This window comes from Eriocheir sinensis, chromosome 8, assembly GCF_024679095.1.
Source record: "Eriocheir sinensis breed Jianghai 21 chromosome 8, ASM2467909v1, whole genome shotgun sequence".
NCBI classification, from domain to species: Eukaryota; Metazoa; Arthropoda; class Malacostraca; order Decapoda; family Varunidae; genus Eriocheir; species Eriocheir sinensis.
In genome coordinates this window covers 8888257-8909084 of record NC_066516.1, presented here as the reverse complement: position 1 = coordinate 8909084, position 20828 = coordinate 8888257, and the positions used below count along the sequence as shown (strand labels likewise).

Here is a 20828-nt window from a genome sequence, read left to right as displayed (position 1 = left end):
CTAATGAATCTACAACTCGAGTCCATAATAATTACTGTTTCCAAGGGAGCACCAGAGAACTGTTTACACCGCGGAGCAGGAACTGTTGATGTCAGGTGACGGTGTAAGTCCACGAGAGGAGACGCGATGAGCAGCACTGCCAGTTGTGCGACGATCGTTTTGACTTGCGATAATCAAAGCGACTTCAGTAACTTTGATTTACCCATTACACACATACAAAATAAATAAGCAATCAATTTAAAACACAACAAATAGGATTGGATACCGCTATGTGTGTGAATGCCATAAGATGAGGGCAGAAATCAAAAATTATTGTGTTGAGTTCAACAATAAAGACGTTTGTGACGCGACGAGGATAATTCCACGGAGCAATGACATTAGTTTCCTTTCTGCTGTCTGTCTGTGGCCGGCAGAGGCGTCATCCCAGGCAACTGCGGCAAAACTGTGACGATTGGCCTCTGTCCCTATATACTGACGCGGAAGGTCTCTTATTTATATCTGCCTTCTGGAGGTCCAAGCCGCCATCTCGATGCAGAACCTGCCCAGGTTCGCCGAAGGTAGGACATAGAGCCGGCAAGTCGGTGGTTGCTCTACTCAACGCCATTCAAAAGAGCTGAAACGTGACTGAAACGTGACAAGTGATCCCCTGCGACCTTCTGGTACATTTTGGTGCATTAAATTATACAAGTCGATATCTCACAACCTTACCGTGCGTGGATACATCTAAACGGCTTATGTATACCCAATAAATTTGTAGGACCGCCGAGATGGTTACCGATTACTACTTACTCTGAACATAATTTTACTCATAACTATTTAGTGTTTGATCGTCACCAATAACTTAAGACCAGAGTTGTGACTAAAATTGGAGCTATCAGGTGAGTGGTTCTGATAATTATTAAAGATAGGAGTGAAGTCGGAAGTTATGAGTTATGAGGTGGGGATAAGGCCCCTAAAAGTAGGTCTTCGTTTTGCCGTATAAATGTAAGAAAAATATGCGTCAGTCAACAAAGGTGCATTATCAGCCACGCTCCATCACTTTCCTCCTCCTCCTCCTCCTCCCAGTATGTCTTTCTTATCCTGAAAAATTACCCGCCCTCAATGTAAACACCATCCAATCTCCCTCCCCATCCCTTCTCCATTGCCCCACTTGATCTCTATCTAACCCACACATCGTCTGCCAAGCTAGCCGCGCCCCGCCCTGCTCACCTGCCTGTCCCCTCCTCACCCCACACCCCTCGCCCCTGGGCTTCATGTTCAGCCTCCTCATTGCCTTGGCCTGGCCGTCTGTTTTGCCTCAACCCTCTGTGGCGCCGCACGCTCTTCCTCGACTCATCACTGCCGTCTTTAGTCTTATCTTGCGTTCTAACAACTGCGGCTCACAAAAATCCCTTCGTCAGTCCATCCACCCACTATACTCATTATTTCTTCCTTTGAATCAACACTGAGCCGCTATTAAGTCCTCCCTTCCTCCCTTCCTTCCTCTCCTCATCCTGCCGCGTAACCGTAGACAAGAGGCTGCAGTGTGTACGTGCTCAGTGAGTGGCCAGTGAGCGGTGATACGTGCGGCTCGTCGCGAGTGTCCGTCTGCTTCCAGAGTATAGTCCACGCGCATGCCCGGTCAGACCTCGGCTTTCGTGTGCCGTAGTCAGTGTCCACGCAGCGAGGCAGGCAAGTCCCCGAGCGCAGCGAGTAACTAATGGGCTACGAAAGGATAAGAATGGGGGATTAATTGTGGTTTAGTCGAACGTGGATGTACGAAAGGTTTATAGAAATGTAACATCTTGAAAACACTGAAATATAAGTTTGAATGGAAAACAAACCCAGAAAAACAACAACATAAAGTGTGCCCATGAAGTTATGAATGAAACCAAGTTGAAACGGAAGATCTGGACCGAACTGCAAATGTAAATCTGCATCTACAGACTCTTTTCGTGTTCGTAGTGTAGAACGCGAAAGACGAAACAGCTAAAGAACACTCCTACCACCAGAAAAGAAGGAAAATAGTAGTTATACTTATGAAACGAGAGAAAATGGAATGCTGTCATGGAAAGTGAAAGTGGTTTCAGTCGCGGGTGTAGTGGCGGAGGAGGCGCTGCCCGGCTGCACTGTGATGCCACAAAAAGCAACGCTAGCGCGCCCCGCTCGAGGGACCCGCCTGATCGTCCGGTGCTGGAGCCAGGCATAAGTTCCCCCAGTCTGCAGTGAGTGAGTGACCCAGGGACGCTGCACGAGTAGTAGTAGAGGTGAGAACTGGACTTGTGGGTGGTGGTGTTAATTTTAGAATTCTGCTGTGGGGATAGGGGTGGACTACTACTACTACTACTACTACTACTACTACTACTACTACTACTACTACTACTACTACTACTACTACTACTACTACTACTACTACTACTACTACTACTACTACTACTACTACTACTACTACTACTACTACTACTACTACTACTACTACTACTACTACTACTACTACTACTACTACTACTACTACTACTACTACTACTACTACTACTACTACTACTACTACTACTACTACTACTACTACTACTACTACTACTACAACTACTACTACTACCATAATAGCAAAAGTAGTAGTAGTAGCCCCGTATCCCTCGTTCAGAAAGAGGACGTACCAGAGACAGATTGCTGAAAGAAAACAGATGAAACTGAGTAATGCATCAAAAGACATCGAGGGAACTTTGTTATTATTCATTCGTGTCAGGCTGTCTTAAGCGGTCCTCGGTCAGGCGGCGTTCCCACACTCCCGCCACAACACCGCCACTCCCTCCTCAGCCTTCCCCGGTAACTCCCCTCGTGTGGCCGCGCCCGGAGTGTTTACCCAGTTGTGACGCACGGACTGACGGGCTTCCGGACGTTCCATCTATTACCATTGTGTTCAGTGTGCATTTCTTTTTTTTCGTTTTAATACATCTACATAAACTCTTTCTCGTAACTTTGACACCATTAAAGTACAGTGTGCTATTTTTAGTTTTCCGCCTTTCGTTTATTTTTTCCCTCATTCTCCTACGGCTTCTTGTCTTCTAGTACTGACATGATTTGCAGTATTTATTTGTGGTGACATCCGTATATTCATTTTAGTTGCTTTGATGTGGTAATTCTTCATGTGTCCCTTGCGTATTTTCTCTATTTCCTTCCCTCTTTCATCCTGTTACTGTATCTTTTATTATTTTATAGTATGTTCGTTATATCTTCCTCGTCGCTCAACTACATACACTTTTTTCTCCTTTAGTAATCTTTACATGAAAATACTTAATGTTCTCCTTGCAGATTTCCTCCAATTTCCTTGTTTCCTTCCTTCTTTCATCCTGCAATTGTTCCTTTTTTTTAATATTGAAAGAATATCATTATATCTTCGTAATTCAAACATTCGCTTTCTTTTGTAACCTTTACGTATGCCAGTTGCCGTCCTGTCTTCCTCCTTTGGCTGTTCCCTGCCGCCGCTTTCATCCTGCGACCGTTTCTCTTCTTTTCGCTCGCCGCCTTCGTAACCTTGACATCCTTACCGTTCCTCAGCTACGCCGCTTTCTTCCATTGTCTCATTTTCCTTTTCCCTCCATCCTGCTCGTGCTCCCTTTCCTCTCCTTTGTAATCATCTCTCATTTGCGTTTTGTCATTTTATTTCACTTGTTTTTTCTCCCTCGGTTTTAGGTTACAAGTCTTTCCTATATCTTTTTTCACACCCTCTGCTATTTTTTTTGTTTCATTATATCCACCTTCACCCTTTTCCATTCATTATCTTTTTTTTCACCTTCATTTGGTTTTATTTATATTGCTCGATCTCCCATGACCTTTTAATATATATATATATATATATATATATATATATATATATATATATATATATATATATATATATATATATAGATATATATATATATATATACTTTTTCCCACAATACTTTATTTCTCTTTTTTTCGTTACTCCTTACACCGGATTTCCTACTCCCTCTCCCTTTTTTTTCTCTCTCCACTTGTCTCATCATTTTCCTTGGTGATTCAGTCCTCCCTTAACTACTTCATAAATAGGGTAGGCAGTGGCTGAAGTGGTAGCGTGCTGGGCCCACATTCACCACGTGATGGACGACACGAGTGCGAATTCCCACGCTACCACCTTGGATTTTTCAGTCACCGCCGATTGGCTTAAAACTACCCACATGGTGTCCTGAAGACCACCCATCAACCTGGACTCTAGAGGAAACCGTCCAAGAATCAAGAACGAGTTCTGGGGGGCAGCATGAGCCAAGAGAAGATGGCGCCACTATAAACACTTGCCTGCGCCATAACGGGCTGGGGCCGAATACCATCCAGGCCCCTCAAGCAAGCCTACCGGCGCAATAGGCGGAGACGTAAAAAAAAAAAAAAAAAAAAAAAAAAAAATGGTTAACCTTTCGCCTTTCCTTCGCCCACATGTGCTGCTAACCTTCCCGTCACCTATTCCTCCCTTTTCCAAGAATCCTTCCTCTCATTGCTTTCTCTCTCCATTTTTCTTACCCTTCTCAAACGACCTATACCTTCCCTTTGCCAGCTCCCTTCCCATCTTCCCTTAACTGTCCTTGCTTTCCCTTTATATACTTCATTATCTTTACTCCACTATTCCCCTCCTATCCACCCTTTACTCAGTTCCTGCCTCCCCTCTTCCTGTTTTCGTCTTTCCTTTACATTCTAGCAATAATCCACCCTCCTTTTACTTTCTCTCTCATCCATTCTGTATCATCTCTTCCTCCGTGTTTTCTGTCTCCGTTCCATCCGCCTTGTATTATCATGTCTTTCCCTTTTATCGCCTTATCGCCTGTTTACATAAGAACATAAGAACGTAGGAGTCTGCAAGAGGCCGGCCTTCCATGTTTCGTCTCTCCTCCATCCGCTCTTTATCCTGTTCCTCCCTTCGTTCCCTTCTCTCTCTCTCTCTCTCTCTCTCTCTCTCTCTCTCTCTCTCTCTCTCTCTCTCTCTCTCTCTCTCTCTCTCTCTCTCTCTCTCTCTCTCTCTCTCTCTCTCTCTCTCTCTCTCTCCGTACACATTACCTCCCTACCGTCCTTCTCCTATCCTATCCACCCTTTCTCCCGTCCGTCCCTACCGCCGTTCCCTCCACCTGCTCCCTCTCCTCCGCTTTCTCATCTTACCCTCCCTTCATCCCTCCGCCCTTGGGTAAACAATCCTCCCACCATTAATTGTTTGTTTGTTTCTCTTGCGAAGTGTGATAGGGAAAGAGAGAGAGAGAGAGAGAGAGAGAGAGAGAGAGAGAGAGAGAGAGAGAGAGAGAGAGAGAGAGAGAGAGAGAGAGAGAGAGAGAGAGAGAGAGAGAGAGAGAGAGAGAGAGAGAGAGAGAGAGAGAGAGAAAAAAAACGTGTTTATCCTTCCTCTGGTAAACACGTTCCTCTCAATCCTCGTAGACCAAATTTAGGCTTTTTTCTGCATTTTCAACCCCCTTACACACACACACACACACACACACACACACACCTTCAGTAAGTAGTCTCCTCTATTACACTGGGTCAATATACTCGCGCCGCTCATCCTGTTGACCCATCCTGACCTGCCCATCACCACCTCGCTCCACTTCCTGACCCGCGCGCTGACCTCATTTCTATAGCCCGCCCGACGAACCTTCATCACCATCGTCATCATCATCATCGTCATCGTCAGTTCTTCGCGGATACGGATACTGCTTCTAGTGTTACGACTACTGCTGTATATTATTCGGTCCTCATCCTCCTCCTTTTCCTTCCCCTTCTCCTTTTCCTTCTCCGTATACCACTTGCTCCCTGTCAGCTCTACCGAGTGGAGGTGAGGTAAGTTTCTCTCTCAACCCGTTCGCAGAGTCAGGTTACGATGCCAGTAGCAGCAAATGTGTTTCAGCTTAGATAAATGTAAAGTAATGCAGATAGGTGAAAAGAACCTAACTTTAAATATCAGATTCAAGGACATGAGCTCAGCGAAGTACGACTTTTCTCGTGTGCCAAGCGAGGACCTTCTCAGGCGTTTTAGAGAATTGTTAGGCAGGATACGTGACGCTGGTGGGTCGCCAGTAGTGTGTGGCGTCCTGCCAAGGAGGGGCGTTGGCGATGGATGGCTGTCCAGGGCGATAGCAGTGAACAGCAGACTTGCTGAGCACTGCGAGCGCAATGGGTGGCTGTTCGTCGACAATTGGGACCTCTTCTTTGGCAACGACGCCCTCTACGCCCGTGACGGGATACACTTGACGTTCAAGGGTGTTGAGGCTCTCTCAGACTCCCTTGAGCGAGCACTTGGTACCCTGAGGGATTTTTTAGTATAGGCGAGGGGGGGAGGAGTAATGGGAGCAATGGGAGGAGTAATGGGAGGGGACATCTAGCTCATAATATAACCAGGCAGCTTAGAAGTAATTCTAGAGGAGTAACAGAGGACGGGCTAAGAATCTTCTATACTAACAGCAGGAGCCTCAGAAACAAGATAGACTTACTAAGGGGTGAAGCTTGTTCAGAAAATTTTGACATAATAGCGATCACTGAGACATGGATAGACACTGCTAATAGAAATTTTAGATCAGAATTTGAAATAACGAGTTATCAGATGTTTCACAAAGACAGAAGGGGCAGAAAGGGAGGTGGAGTTGCGCTATATGTTAAAGACTCACTTAAATGTTTAGCTAACAACTCAGTCAAAACTAACATGGATTCAGAATCAGTTTGGGTGGACGTTTACAAAGGGAAAGAAAAACTAACTCTAGGAGTTATATACAGGCCACCCAACCTTAACAGGCAGGACACGAGTATATTACTACAGGAGATTGGCAGGGCGAGTATGAGTAGAAATGTCTGCGTAATGGGGGACTTTAATTATAGGAATATAGACTGGAAAGATCTAGTGGGTGACCTGGAAGCCGAGGACTTTCTTGAAGTTATACAAGATAATTTCCTTAAGCAGGTAGTTACTGATAATTTCCTTAAGCAGGTAGTTACTGAGCCTACCAGAGGAGATAACATATTAGACTTAGTCCTAACCAATAATGGGAACTTGCTACGTGAGTTGGAGGTGGGCGGAGAGTTAGGAAATAGTGATCACAGAACGGTTCGTTTTAGCTTAGACTCATGGCGGTAACCAAACCCAGTGTTAGTGCCAGATTTTAGAAGAGCAAACTACGAGGGGCTTCGAAGACATCTTGAAGGGGTAAACTGGGATAATTTAGGGATTCATGAGGGCCAGAACTGCGGATTGGAGAGCCAGGAGAACCAGGTAGAAATGTCTTACAATAATTTAGTTAGAGTAATAGTAGAGGGGCAAGAACAGCATATACCACAGCGAACACTTAGAAAAGAAAACAATGATCCTAAGTGGATGACTCGTGGACTAAAACACGAGATTGGGTTAAAGAAGGAATTTATCAGAAAATAAAGAATGGGGAAACCCATCTCAGGGGCCGGTACGTCGAACTATCTAGATTAGTTAAGAAAAACACCAGGATAGCAAAAAGAACTATGATATCAAAGTAGCAAATGAGGCGAAAAGTAATCCTAAGGGCTTCTTTCAGATGTATAGAACAAAACACGGTAGAAAATTGGACCGCTGAAAACAAACACAGGGGAGCTAGTAGAAAATTACGAAAATATGAGCACATTGCTGAACGACTACTTCCTTTCAGTATTCACACAGGAGGATCGAACGACTATACCGGAAAGAGTTCAGGTGTACGAGGGCGGGGATGGCGATAAATTGAGGGATATAATCATTACCAGGCAAGTAGTTCAGGATGAGATAGATAAGTTTAAGAAGAACAAGTCGCCAGGTCCTGACGGGGTATTTCCGAGGGTATTAAAGGAGTTAGGTGATATAATCAGTGACCCACTAACCGACATCTTTAAGATGTCGGTAAATACTGGCTATGTGCCGAGCCTATGGAAAGTAGCTAATGTGACTCCGATTTTTAAAAAGGGGGACAGGTCAGTTGCTTCAAACTATCGCCCAATTAGCTTAACATCGGTTATAGGGAAGATACTGGAGTCCATAATAGCCAGGAACATTCGGGAGCATTTAGAGAAACACAGCTTAATTCACGACTCGCAGCATGGGTTCACAAAAGGTAGGTCATGCCTCACCAATCTCTTGTCCTTCTACAATAAAGTATTTGAGGCGGTTGACAGAGATGAAAATTATGATGTAATCCATCTTGATTTTAGTAAAGCGTTTGACAAAGTTCCTCACCAACGACTGTTGCTTAAATTACAGGCTCACGGAGTAGAGGGTAAAGTTTTGAACTGGGTCAAGGCGTGGCTTAGCAATAGGAAGCAAAGAGTGCAAATCAATGGTAAAAGATCTGACTGGGGATGTGTTACGAGTGGGGTCCCACAAGGTTCGGTATTAGGTCCACTTTTGTTTATTATTTATATCAATGACTTAGACACAGGAATTAGTAGTGATGTTAGTAAATTTGCAGATGATACCAAGATCGGTAGAGTAATTGAGTCGGATCAGGACGCTAGTATTCTCCAAGGTGAACTCAACAGATTATATGACTGGGTGGATAAATGGCAGATGGAGTTCAATGTAGGGAAGTGCAGTATTCTGAGTGTAGGTAGGAACAACCCTCACATAACTATTGCTTAAATGACACTCTCATCAGTAGGTCTGGGTGCGAGAGGATTTAGGGTCTTAGTGAGCTCTGATCTCCGTACAAGGTCACAATGCATTAAAGCTAGAAATCGAGCTAATAGGGTACTGGGATTTATTTCAAGGAGCGTAAGCAACAGAAGCCAAGAAGTCTTCCTCAAACTATATTTAGCATTAGTTAGACCTCATCTTGACTATGCGGTTCAGTTCTGGTCACCCTACTATAGAATGGATATCAAAATGTTAGAATCGGTGCAGAGGAGGATGACTAAGATGATTCAGGGGTTGAGAAACTTGCCATACGAGGAAAGACTCAAACAGTTAAACTTGCATTCTCTAGAAAGGCGAAGGGTGCGTGGAGACATGATCGAGGTTTATAAATGGATGAAGGGCTTTAATAAGGGAGACATTCATAAGGTTTTGTTGGTAAGAGAACCGGGTAGGACACGAAGTAACGGGTTTAAACTGGATAAATTCAGATTCAACAGGGACATAGGCAAAAATTGGTTTACTAACAGGGTGGTGGATGAGTGGAATAGGCTTAGCAGTCATGTGGTGAGTGCCAATACAATTGTCACATTCAAAAATAGACTAGATAAATTCATGGACAGCGATATTAGGTGGGGTTAGATACACGGGAGCTTAGGGTCAAAGGAGCTGCCTCGTACAGGCCTACCGGCCTCTTGCAGACTCCTGCGTTCTTATGTTCTTATGTTAAGTAAAACAAGAAAAAGATCTTGGTGTCATTATCAGTAACACTCTTAAAATGAGCGATCAATGTACAGCGGCGAGTAAAAAAGCCAATACGATGTTAGGATTAATCTCAAGAAACTTAGATTATAAATCACCCGAACTTATGAATAGATTATATTCAGCATTTGCAAGACCACATCTAGAATACGCCGTCCAGTTCTGGTCATCGAATTATATCAAAAATCAAATTTTGCTAGAAAAAATACAGAGACGAGCAGCCAAACAAATTCCAGCGTTCCGTAACTTGCCGTATGACGAACGTTTAAAGCGTTTAGATATGTTTTCCTTAAAAAGCGAAGGGTAAGAGGGGACTTAATCGAAATGTTCAAAATCCTTAATAAATTCGAAAACATTAACCTAAAAAGTCTATTTCAGAGAGACCTCAACACAATAACACGCAGCAACGGTATGAAGTTAAAGGGAAACGGATGTAACACATTGGCGCACATATATAAGTTATTTCAATAATAGAGTCGTCGATCACTGGAATAGACTCCCACCGTCAGTAGTTAGCGCACAGAGTATCAATAGCTTCAAGTCTTCATTAGGTAAGTACTTCAGGGATATAAGATTTTACTGACACACTGCAGCACGGCGCCAACCTGAAGACTTAATAATTTCCCCCACAGCTTAGGTCACTAGTAGCGTAAGTTAAGGGTAGTAATTTCCTCTTATTTCTCTTTTTACTGTAAAATTTCCATGTCCCTTTCTTCCTTAAAGGCACATGGTGTTCTCTTCTAACTATTTCCTGCCGGCACGTTGATGGAGGGAGAGGTGGGTGGGGAGGAGCCTTCATCTATTCTATCCTGTTCTACCACACGTATATTACTAGTAGTAGCGGTAGTAAACAGACACCCTCGCCATAGACCGCCAGGTCTTCTGTTGTCTGTTCTTCCTATGTATTCCTATGTATTCCTTCCTCTTTTACTGTTTATTATCGTTGCTATATATTATCCAGTCTTTCTCCTCCTTTTCCTCCTCCTTCTCCTTTTCTTCTCAATCTCCTCCTCCTCTTCCTCCTCTTTTCCCACCTCCTTTTTGGTTCTCAGCCTCCTCCTCCTCCTCCTCCTCCCCTTGTACCAGTATCTTCTGCAAATAACTGCGGCTGAACAAATTCCCTGAAGACTGAAGACTGGCGAACGTAACACCGAATAAATATTGAATGAGATCGGTAGTAGTAGTAGTAGTGGTGGTAGTAGTAGTAGCAGTAGTAGTAATAGTAGTACTAATAGTAATGGTAATAGTAGTAGTAACAGTTGTAGAAGTTGCTCCCCCCATTCTCTCTCTCTCTCTCTCTCTCTCTCTCTCTCTCTCTCTCTCTCTCTCTCTCTCTCTCACACACACACACACACACACACACACACACACACACACACACACACACACACACACACACACACACAGCATGTTGATTCCAGGAAAGGAACGATTCTATTTTCATCCGTTCGTATTTTCCTGGACTTTCACTTTCGGAGTTCACGTCCCATTGATTTTTCCCCGTCAATTATTCCTACTCATGATATTTTCCTTGTCGGCTGACTTCAATTTTTTCCTTGTTTGCGGTCTACTAATATACCGTACCCGTTTCAGTTGCCTTTTGTTTTCCTGGAACGTTTTGTGTCTTGACTCATTTCCTTTATCTGCATACATACACTTTTTTTTTCCTTCTTGGTTACGTGTTGCTCGTCATGATGAGTCGAGGCACTCTAGAGCATGTCCACCAGTTGTACCACACCCTCTTTGCCACTGTGAATGCCGGCCTCTTCCTTCTCCTCCTCCTCTTCTTCCTTCTCCTCCTCCTCCTCCTCCTCCTTCTCCTCCTCCTCCTCCTCCTCTTCCTCCTTCTCCTTTTCTTCCTCCTCCGAAATGAACAAGAAATACAAAAATAACAATATAGCGATTCAATGAAAGCAATATAGTACAGATATCGGTTTCAGGTTTTTTTCATCTCTTTTTTGTATACGAACCGAATTAACCTTCAGTGAAATAAACGTATTGATGGAGTACATATTGCGAAAACTATCAGCCCGGAAATTGTATTGGCCGATACTTCGTTATATCAGCATTGAATCGTGCACTCGTATTGACAAGTGATTAAATTTGTTCACGAGGTTACTGAGGTGCGGTAGAAAGAGATTAAATTATTGAACTACGCGGCCTCGGTATAAGCCAGCTATTTCTTGTGTCCTCTTCTATTTTTTCATGTTTCTCTCAGTTTCCTATAACTTCCTTCTTGTCATTCTTTCCTTTTTTCCCTTTATATACTGCTTACCTTCTCTCCACTATTCCCCTCCTATCCACCCTTTATTCAGTTCCTCCCTCCCCTCTTCCTATTCTCGTCTTTCCTTTACATTCTAGCAAAAATCCACCTTCTTTTTGCTCTCTCATCCATTCTTTATCTTCTCTTCCTCCGTTTCCTCTGTCTCCATCCCATCCACCTTGTATGATCCTGTCTTTCCTCCCGTATTTCTTTTTCGCTTTCTATTTCCTTTTCCTTTTCTTCCCCTCCATCTTTCTTCTTTTTCCTTTTCTTTTTTCTCCTCCATCTTTCTTCTTTTTGTTCTTTTTCCTTTTCTTCATATCCTCACCGCCATATTTCTTCCTTTTCGTCTTTTTTACCAGTTCGTTTCCTTAACCTCCATCTTTCTTCTTTATCTTTTTTTCCTTTTCTTTTCCTCCTTCATCCTCCTTGTTTCCTTTTCTTTTCCTCCTTCATCCTCCTTTTTTCCTTTTCTTTTCGTCCTTCATCCTCCTTTTTTCCTTTTCTTTTCCTCCTTCATCCTCCTTTTTACCTTTTCTTTTCGTCCTTCATCCTCCTTTTTTCCTTTTCTTTTCCTCCTTCATCCTCCTTTTTTCCTTTTCTTTTCCTCCTTCATCCTCCTTTTTACCTTTTCTTTTCGTCCTTCATCCTCCTTTTTTCCTTTTCTTTTCCTCCTTCATCCTCCTTGTTTCCTTTTCTTTTCCTTCTTCATCCTCCATTTTTCCTTTTCTTTTCCTCCTTCATCCTCCTTGTTTCCTTTTCTTTTCCTCCTTCATCCTCCTTGTTTCCTTTTCTTTTCCTCCTTCATCCTCCTTTTTTCCTTTTCTTTTCCTCCTTCATCCTCCTTGTTTCCTTTTCTTTTCGTCCTTCATCCTCCTTGTTTCCTTTTCTTTTCCTCCTTCATCCTCCTTTTTTCCTTTTCTTTTCCTCCTTCATCCTCCTTGTTTCCTTTTCTTTTCCTCCTTCATCCTCCTTTTTTCCTTTTCTTTTCCTCCTTCATCCTCCTTTTTTCCTTTTCTTTTCCTCCTTCATCCTCCTTTTTTTTCTCCCTCCATCTTTCCTCTTTTTCGTCTTCCTTTTCCTTTTGTCTTTTTCGCTCCCTCCTTCGTCCTTCTTTTTCTTCCTCTTCTTTTTCCTTTCCTTTATATCCTCACCTCTTCACCTCGTGCCCCGCCCCTCGCCCCTCACCCTTCGCCCCTTCGCCCCTCACCATTCGCCCCTCGCCCCTCACCCTTCGCCCCTCGCCCTTAGCCCCCCGCCCTTCGCCTTTCGTCTCTCGCCCTTCGCCCCTCATCCCTCGCCCCGCTCCCTCTCCTCCCTGACACCAGTGATAAGTTGCGTCATAAATTCGTGTCGTTAGTGGAGAAGTTTCCGCCACTGGAGAGACGTTAGGGAAGGGAAGGTTGCCGGGAAGGAGATAAAATTAAGGCGAAGACAGAAAGAGAAAGAAAGAAATGGAAGGATGAGTGAAGGAAAGGAAGGAAGAGAGAAAAAAATGAATGAATGATAGAAAGAAAAAGCATAGAAAAGAATGAGAGAAAAGTAGGAGTAGAAAGAGAGAAGCTTCTGGAAAATCGCATGAAAGATAAAGAAAGAGAAATCTGGAAAAAAAAAGTGTGTGTGTGTGTGTGTGTGTATTCTCTCTCTCTTAGATCCACTTGAAATCTCAGGGTCGCATTATTAACATTTAACTTTTCAGATACATTTTCCCTCTTCAAATTTCCCAGAATGTCAGTAAAATAAGTAATTCAAAGGGTTGGAGCTTGACCCGTCGAATTTCATGAAGGTTCCATTAGCTATCGCCACAAACAAGAAAACAATGCACAAAGTCTCCTAAATGAAACAGTGTGGAATTATTGGCTGGAATGCTCCGTTGGCGTTCAAGGTCGGTGCATATATTACTCTCACTTTTTGAGCGAGTCGCCCCAATATTCGGTGAGGCACAAAGGCATTCACCAATTCATCAGTGCAGTTATGCGTACGCCCCTCTCCCCCTCCCTCGTTTACCCTCCCCTGCACCTCTAATCTTTAATTAATTAATGCATTACGAGAACTACAATTATTACCAAAGCATTTCCTGTATGTAAAAACTCCGGCGTGTGTGTTGTGTTGGTGTGATCGGCCCCCGAGAACGCCTGAGTGTGTGTTGTGTTGGTGTGATTGGCTCCCGAGAACGCCCAAGTGTGTGTTGTGTTGGTGTGATTGGCTCCCGAGAATGCCCAAGTGTGTGTTGTGTTGGTGTGATTGGCTCCCGAGAATGCCCAAGTGTGTGTTGTGTTGGTGTGATTGGCTCCCGAGAACGCCCAAGTGTGTGTTGTGTTGGTGTGATTGGCTCCCGAGAATGCCCAAGTGTGTGTTGTGTTGGTGTGATTGGCTCCCGAGAATGCCCAAGTGTGTGTTGTGTTGGTGTGATTGGCTCCCGAGAACGCCCAAGAGTGTGTTGTGTTGGTGTGATTGGCTCCCGAGAATGCCCAAGTGTTTGTTGTTGTGTTGATGTGATTAGCCCTGAGAACGCCAATGTGTAGTGTTGTGTTGGTGTGATTGGCTCCCGAGAACGCCAGTATTTGCTGTTGTGTTGATGTGATTAGTCCTGAGAACGCCAATGTGTAGTGTTGTGTTGGTGTGATTGGTTCCTGAGAACGCCAGTGTTTGCTGTTGTGTTGATGTGATTAGCCCTGAGAACGCCAATGTGTAGTGTTGTGTTGGTGTGATTGGGTCCTGAGAACGCCCGTGTTTCTGTTGTGTTGACATTATTGCCTCCTATGCCGGTGTAGTGTGTTGATATGATTGCCTCCGTGCCGGCGTGGTGGATGCCGCAATGATATGCCTGACGCAACACTCCGCCCAGGGAAGACCATGACTCGCATGACCTTGAAAGTCATCTCAGCCTGGGAGTGAAGATGCTCATGTTATTGTTTGTGTACCTTGGGAATGACGGCAAATGAGGCGTGATCAGGTGTTTTACTTTACAGACTTTCAGAGCTTTTAACATACTTTCTAGAACACTTTACATACTTTCAGAACACTTAACAGACTTTCAGAACATTTAACAGATTTTTAGGACACATAACAGACTTTCAGGTAATTTACTAGACTTTCAGGACATTTACCAGACTTTCAGGACATTTAACATACTTTAAGGACATTTAACAGACTTTCAGGACATTTACCAGATTTTCAGAACATTTAATAGACTTTCAGGACATTTAACAGACTTTCAGAACATTTAACTGACTTACAGAACATTTAACAGACTTTTAGAACATTTACCAGATTTTCAGGACATTTAACAGACTTTCAGAACATTTAGCAGGCTTCAGAACATTTTACAGACTTTCAAGGCATTTAACAGACTTTCAGGACATTTAACAGACTTTCAGGACATTTAACAGACTTTCAGGACATTAACAGACTTTTAGGATGCTTAACAGACTTTCAGGACGCTTAACAGGCTTTCATGACATTTAACAGACTTTCAGGACGCTTGACAGACTTTCAGGACGCTTAACAGACTTTCAGAACATTTAATAGACTTTCAGGACATTTAACAGACTTTTAGGATATATACCAGATTTTCAGGACGCTTAACAGACTTTCAGGACGCTTAACAGACTTTCAGGAAATTAAACAGACTTTCAGAACATTTAACAGACTTTCAGGACGCTTAACAGACTTTCAGAACATTTAATAGACTTTCAGGACATTTAACAGACTTTTAGGACATATACCAGACTTTCAGGACGCTTAACAGACTTTCAGGACATTTAACAGGCTTACAGGACATTTGATAGACTTTTAAATAATTTAACAGACTTTCAGGACATGTATCAGACTTTTAGAACATTTAACAGACTTTTAGGACACTCAATAGTCTTTGATATATTTCTGATGCGGACTTTAAAGTATTTTTATGTGGGCTAATGTATTTTTTTTCCTTTGATCAAGTGCACAAAATTTTACTCGCATTTTTTTTGGCTAAATAACTGTAATGTCTTTTCTTAGAGGGGATGACTTGCATACATTCGCCGGTGTGTGGGAACATTTTGATGCTCTCCCAAGGCCTTATTTATGTTTATGTTAGTGCTATATATAGATATTCCTCGTCACTCCGCTCTGAAGCCGTGAATATTATCGCGCCTCTCGTGATAAGGGCCGATAGGAAGGTGACGCTGGATAACAATGGAGGAGCAGAACTCTCGCCCCTGCTCGAGTTCCTTTCCCCTTTAGATACATGACAAGTACATCTGTTCCTCGCGCCTCTGCATGTTATCCACCTACCCGGGTTTATGCAGGATGTAACTCTCATTGCTGATGTACATGTGAGGGAAACATGGAAACATGGAAATGCAGGCAACAGAAAGTCTATTGGCTCATTACGAGGTTGCCCGCTTTGGTGATTTAATCTGCTCGACAGCCACTTGGGGTCTGGGGAGCAGATGAAAGCACCTCGATGTTGAGGAGCAGATGAAAGCACCTCGATATTGAGGAGCAGATGAAAGCACCTCGATATTCAATTTACTCCCGACGCAGCGAAGTGACGGTCGATTCTATATTTGAAGGAGTTGATGGTATTCGCATTTACTACTTCTGAAGGAAGATTGTTCCAGTGGCGGATGACTCGGTTTGAAAAGAAACTCCTTGCGATGTCTGTGTTACATCGACTAGACTGAATGGGTAAACCGTTATTTCTAGTTCTTAGGTTGGTTTGCAGTTCAAAGAATTTGGAGTAATCGACGTTATTGATTTTTTTCAGATACTTGAAGACTTGAATCATATCCCCTCGTAAGCGTCTTTTCTCCAATGTAAAGAGGTTGAGTCGCTTGAGTCGTTCCTCGTACGGTTGAACCCTTAAGGTTGGTATCATCTTCGTGGCGCGTCGATGAATCCTTTCCAGTAAATCAATGTCCTTTCTGTAATTAGGAGACCAGAACTGCACTGCATACTCGAGGTGTGGTCTTACCATGGAATTATACAAGGATAGCATCACGTCTGGCGTTTTACACTCGAAGTTCCTCGCTATGAACCCGAGCATAGTGTTGGTTTTGTTGTATGCTTTTTTACAGTGATTCGCGTGTTTCAGGTCACTGCTGACAGTGACTCCAAGATTCTTTTCCTCCTGCATCGCCTGCAGAGGTTTCCCATTCATGATATATGTGTGGTTACTATTTCTGGACCCAATGTGCATGACTTTGCATTTGTCAACATTAAAGGACATTTGCCATTTTTCCGACCATTCGATAATGTGATTGAGGTCTTTCTGAATGATTTCGCAGTCGGTCTTTGTGAGGGCCTTTCCACCCACCTTGGTGTCATCAGCAAATTTCGATATTGTGGATTTCAGTCCTGATTCTAGGTCATTGATATATATGATAAAGAGGATGGGTCCCAGCACTGACCCTTGAGGCACTCCACTAGTGACTGGAAGCCAATCGGAAGGCTGTCCGTTGAGTAGTACTCGTTGTTTTCTGTCGGTGAGCCAATCTCTTATCCACGCGATCAGATTGGCTCCAATGCCCGCTAAGTGCAGTTTCTTAAGGAGTCGCTCGTGCGGTACCTTGTCGAAGGCTTTCTGAATGTCCAGGTATATAACATCACTGGAGATGTGAGCATCCCAGTTCTTATATATACCTTGAAAAAAGTCTAATAAATTCTTTAGGCAGGAGCGCTTGTTTCTGAAGCCATGCTGGGTGTCGGAGATTACATTATTGTCTTCTAGAAACTTAACAAGTTTGTCTCTAATAATCTTTTCGAGTATTTTTCCTGTCACTGATGTCAAACTTATGGGCCTGTAGTTTAATGCAACGCTTTTGTCTCCATTTTTGAAAATCGGTGTTACGTTCGCCATTTTCCAGTCTTCCGGGACTTTGTTCAGTTGAACAGACTGGTTGAATATGTTAGTGAGTGGCTGAAGTATTTGTTGTTTAAGCTCTTTTAATAACCGCGAGGACAAACCGTCAGGTCCTGTTGACTTGCTCGTGTCGAGTTTATCCAAATACTTTTTCACTTCTTGGTCGCATATTGAGTCAGTTTCCAGGGGCGTGATTCTCCTCGGCGGGTCAGGGCCCTCGGGCATGGTTTCGATGTCCTCGACTGTGAATACGGATGCGAATTTACTGTTGAGGATTATGGCCCTATGTTTACTGTCCTGTGTTACAGATCCAGTCTCGTCTGTCAGGGGACCAATAATGGATTTTACTTTCTTTTTCGATCTGATGTATGTGAAGAATATTTTTTGAGTTTGTCTTGATGTCACGCGCTATTTGTTTTTCGTAGTTGCGTTTACTACTCCGAATAAGGGTACGACAAGCTCTGAGGCCGGTGTGGTAGTGTACGGGGTTCGGCCGTGTCATTCTCTTTCATTAGGTTATAATTCCTTTTTTTTAAAGTTTACCGCCCTTTTTATTTCTCTGGTCATCCACGGTGGATATACGGCACCATTTACTCGCCTGTGTTTCGTAGGCACTGTAGCCTTTTCTACTCCCAAAAGCTTATCTTTGAAGTCGTTCGACACGTGTACATCCGAAAAAAGGTGTAAATACTAAATCATTCATTGACTTTGGTATTTGAGGATTAGACTTGCCGTGTGCTGCCTCTTCCTCACTGACAGCCCATCCCTTACACGTTGGCTCCTGCACTCTCAGTATGATGGAGGGTAACATTGCCTCGTCACCTGGCCAAACAAGGGATGGGAGGACGAGTGTGAGACGGATGGGAGGAACCGTAGACTTGTGTGGTGAATACTAAACGAGGAATAGATAGAGAAGAACGAGAGATAAGAGTGAAGGGACACTTGACAAAGATAAACAAAATAAAGAGAAAGAAATCGAGGAAAGGGATGCAGAGAAAAAAGTAGATGTAGATGTCTATAAGGGACATGAAGAATACTAATAGCCAGGGAGGGAAGCGAGGTTACAGGAAGAGGAGTAGGAAAAAGGAGAAACCGGGTACAAGGGAAAGAGAAACGGATTAATGAAACATAGAAGAGAAAAGCAAACACGATGAAGCGACGGAGAGTTACGGGTAAAAGGTTATAGAAGACAGAAAGGGAGGTAGAGAATGACAAAATAAGCATATCGAAGAAGAACGAAGGACAGTGAGAATTAGAGGTAGACAAGTAAACGATGTGCAGCGGATGAAAAAGAAAAAGGGAAGAAAGAAAACGGAGCACTGGAGGGAGATACAGAAGGAAATTTGTCTTCACGCGGCATACTCTTTCATGTTGTCTTGAGAGAGAGAGAGAGAGAGAGAGAGAGAGAGAGAGAGAGAGAGAGAGAGAGAGACCTTAAAAGCCTCTAAAGGAGAGGAGGAGATAAGGAGAGATAATATGAGGTGCGTGGCATAAACCGTGAAAGTGTTTACTAAGCGGGAAGGAAAGAAAAGAAGCTGCGTGAAAAGAGAGAAGGAGGAAGAGGGGAAGGAGAGGAGTCAAAGAGAACAAGGAAGTGAAAGAGGAAGAGAAAGATAAATGGGAAGAGGAAGAGAAGAAAGTAAGAAAATTATGTGGGAGAAACCAAAGTAAAAGGATATTTGAATCGGAATAGAAAGAGGAGAAAGAAGAGAACGAGGAGGAGGAGGAGGTGGAGGAGAATGAGGAGGAAAAGACGCAGGAGGAGGAGACAAATAAGATGGAAATGGGATATATAGGGAAGGGTTCAGACGTGGAATTTTTACCGTTTGAGTCTCCTCTTTCACCCCCCACCCCCCCCTCTCTCTCTCTCTCTGATGCAGTGCGCCCCAGTGGCCTAACGCAGCTCCCCTTTCCCCCCCTCGTGGTCCGTCTTTCCTCCCCTCCTGACAGCCCTCGTAAAGCATGTGGCCAAGGCTGTGCGGGGTCACTACGCTGCGCCAGACGAGGTCACACTCACACCCATAACGCACACGGGCCCTTTTGGTGACTTGAGCGGTTGGATGAATGGATGGGTGGGTGGTTGAGGGTGTGGGTTGGTTTGGGAGCTGAGGCAAGATTGATTGGTTTGGTTTTATTTAATCTATATTGAAGGGAGAGTGAGAGAGGAAGGAATGGATGGAGGAGAGAGGAAGGGAATGAGTGAGGGAACGGTGAAAGGAATGCGTTAAGGGTGGAGAAAAGGAAGGAGTAGGTTGGAGGAAGTATGATGTCGAAGAGTAATTGTTTTGTGTTGTTTTGATGTGCTTTTTTTGTTTTGTTTTGTTGTTTTTGTTATCACACGAGTCATGGTGTTGGTGTTGAAGGTTGAGGTCCAGCATGGTGACTTTGCGTTTCTTTCTCATTCTGAAGGGACATGATCTTTTTTTTTGTCTCTTTTTGTTGTTGTTGTTGAGCCTTCCTTTGTTTTCTGTGTTCAGGGTTTGTTCCGGCGTTGTGATTTTGCGCTTTTTATACTGTAGGAGATGATCTTTTTTTTGTCTCATGTAACTGTACACTCTATTTTATTTTATTCATCCTTTTATCTTCTATAGCGGTTATCTTTGTTGTGAGCTGAGTAATTGTGTAGCGTTTTACGTCTGAGTACATACGAAGAGAGAAAACGAAGTGTCGGGGAGAGAGAGAGAGAGAGAGAGAGAGAGAGAGAGAGAGAGAGAGAGAGAGAGAGAGAGAGAGAGAGAGAGAGAGAGAGAGAGAGAGAGAGAGAGAGAGAGAGAGAGAGCTACGTTCACCCAGGGCATGACTTGGACTTGTGCTGTTGAGAATTTTAAATATATAAACGTGCCATTCATTCTTACCATCTCTACCTGCTACTACTACTACTACTACTTCTACTACTACTACTACTACTACTTCTACTACTGCTACTACTAATACTACTAATACTTCTACTACTACTACTACTACTACTACTACCAAACATTTATTGCACTATAGTTCGGAATCTAAACCTGTATAAAGAAGACTTAGGGAGCAAGCGATTTAAAGGCACTCGAGAGAGAAAATAATAAATTGTGGTTGTTTACTGTTATATGAGAACCGGTCTGTTGCATAGACGCCCCACCTGTCGGAGGAAGAATTGGAGGAAGAGGAGGAGGAGAAGGAGGAGGAGGATCTGTGTTGTTGTTCTTGAGTGATTGGTTATAGTGGATGATAGAGATAGGGGAGGGAGGAAAGAGGGGGGGAGAGGTAGGGGTGAGGAGGAAGGGAGGAAGAGGGTAAAGTGGTGTTATCTGTGGTATGGGCGATAAGAGAGGCGGTGATTTATGAAAGGAGGAGGAGGAAGAAGAGGAGGAGGAGGA

The 20828-nt window shown here is 43.5% G+C and overlaps 1 protein-coding gene across 2 annotated transcripts in view; it reads left to right on the top strand.

Annotated features, from left to right (window-relative positions):
* The first annotated feature begins 1309 nt into the window (after positions 1-1309).
* Positions 1310-20828, top strand: part of LOC126995459 (G-protein coupled receptor moody-like) — a 65283-nt gene continuing 45764 nt past the window's right edge. For both annotated transcript variants that reach the window (XM_050855016.1, XM_050855015.1), the window contains exon 1: positions 1310-2246. The gene's annotated coding sequence lies outside the window, so the exon portion shown is untranslated. The remainder of the gene's footprint in view (positions 2247-20828) is intronic.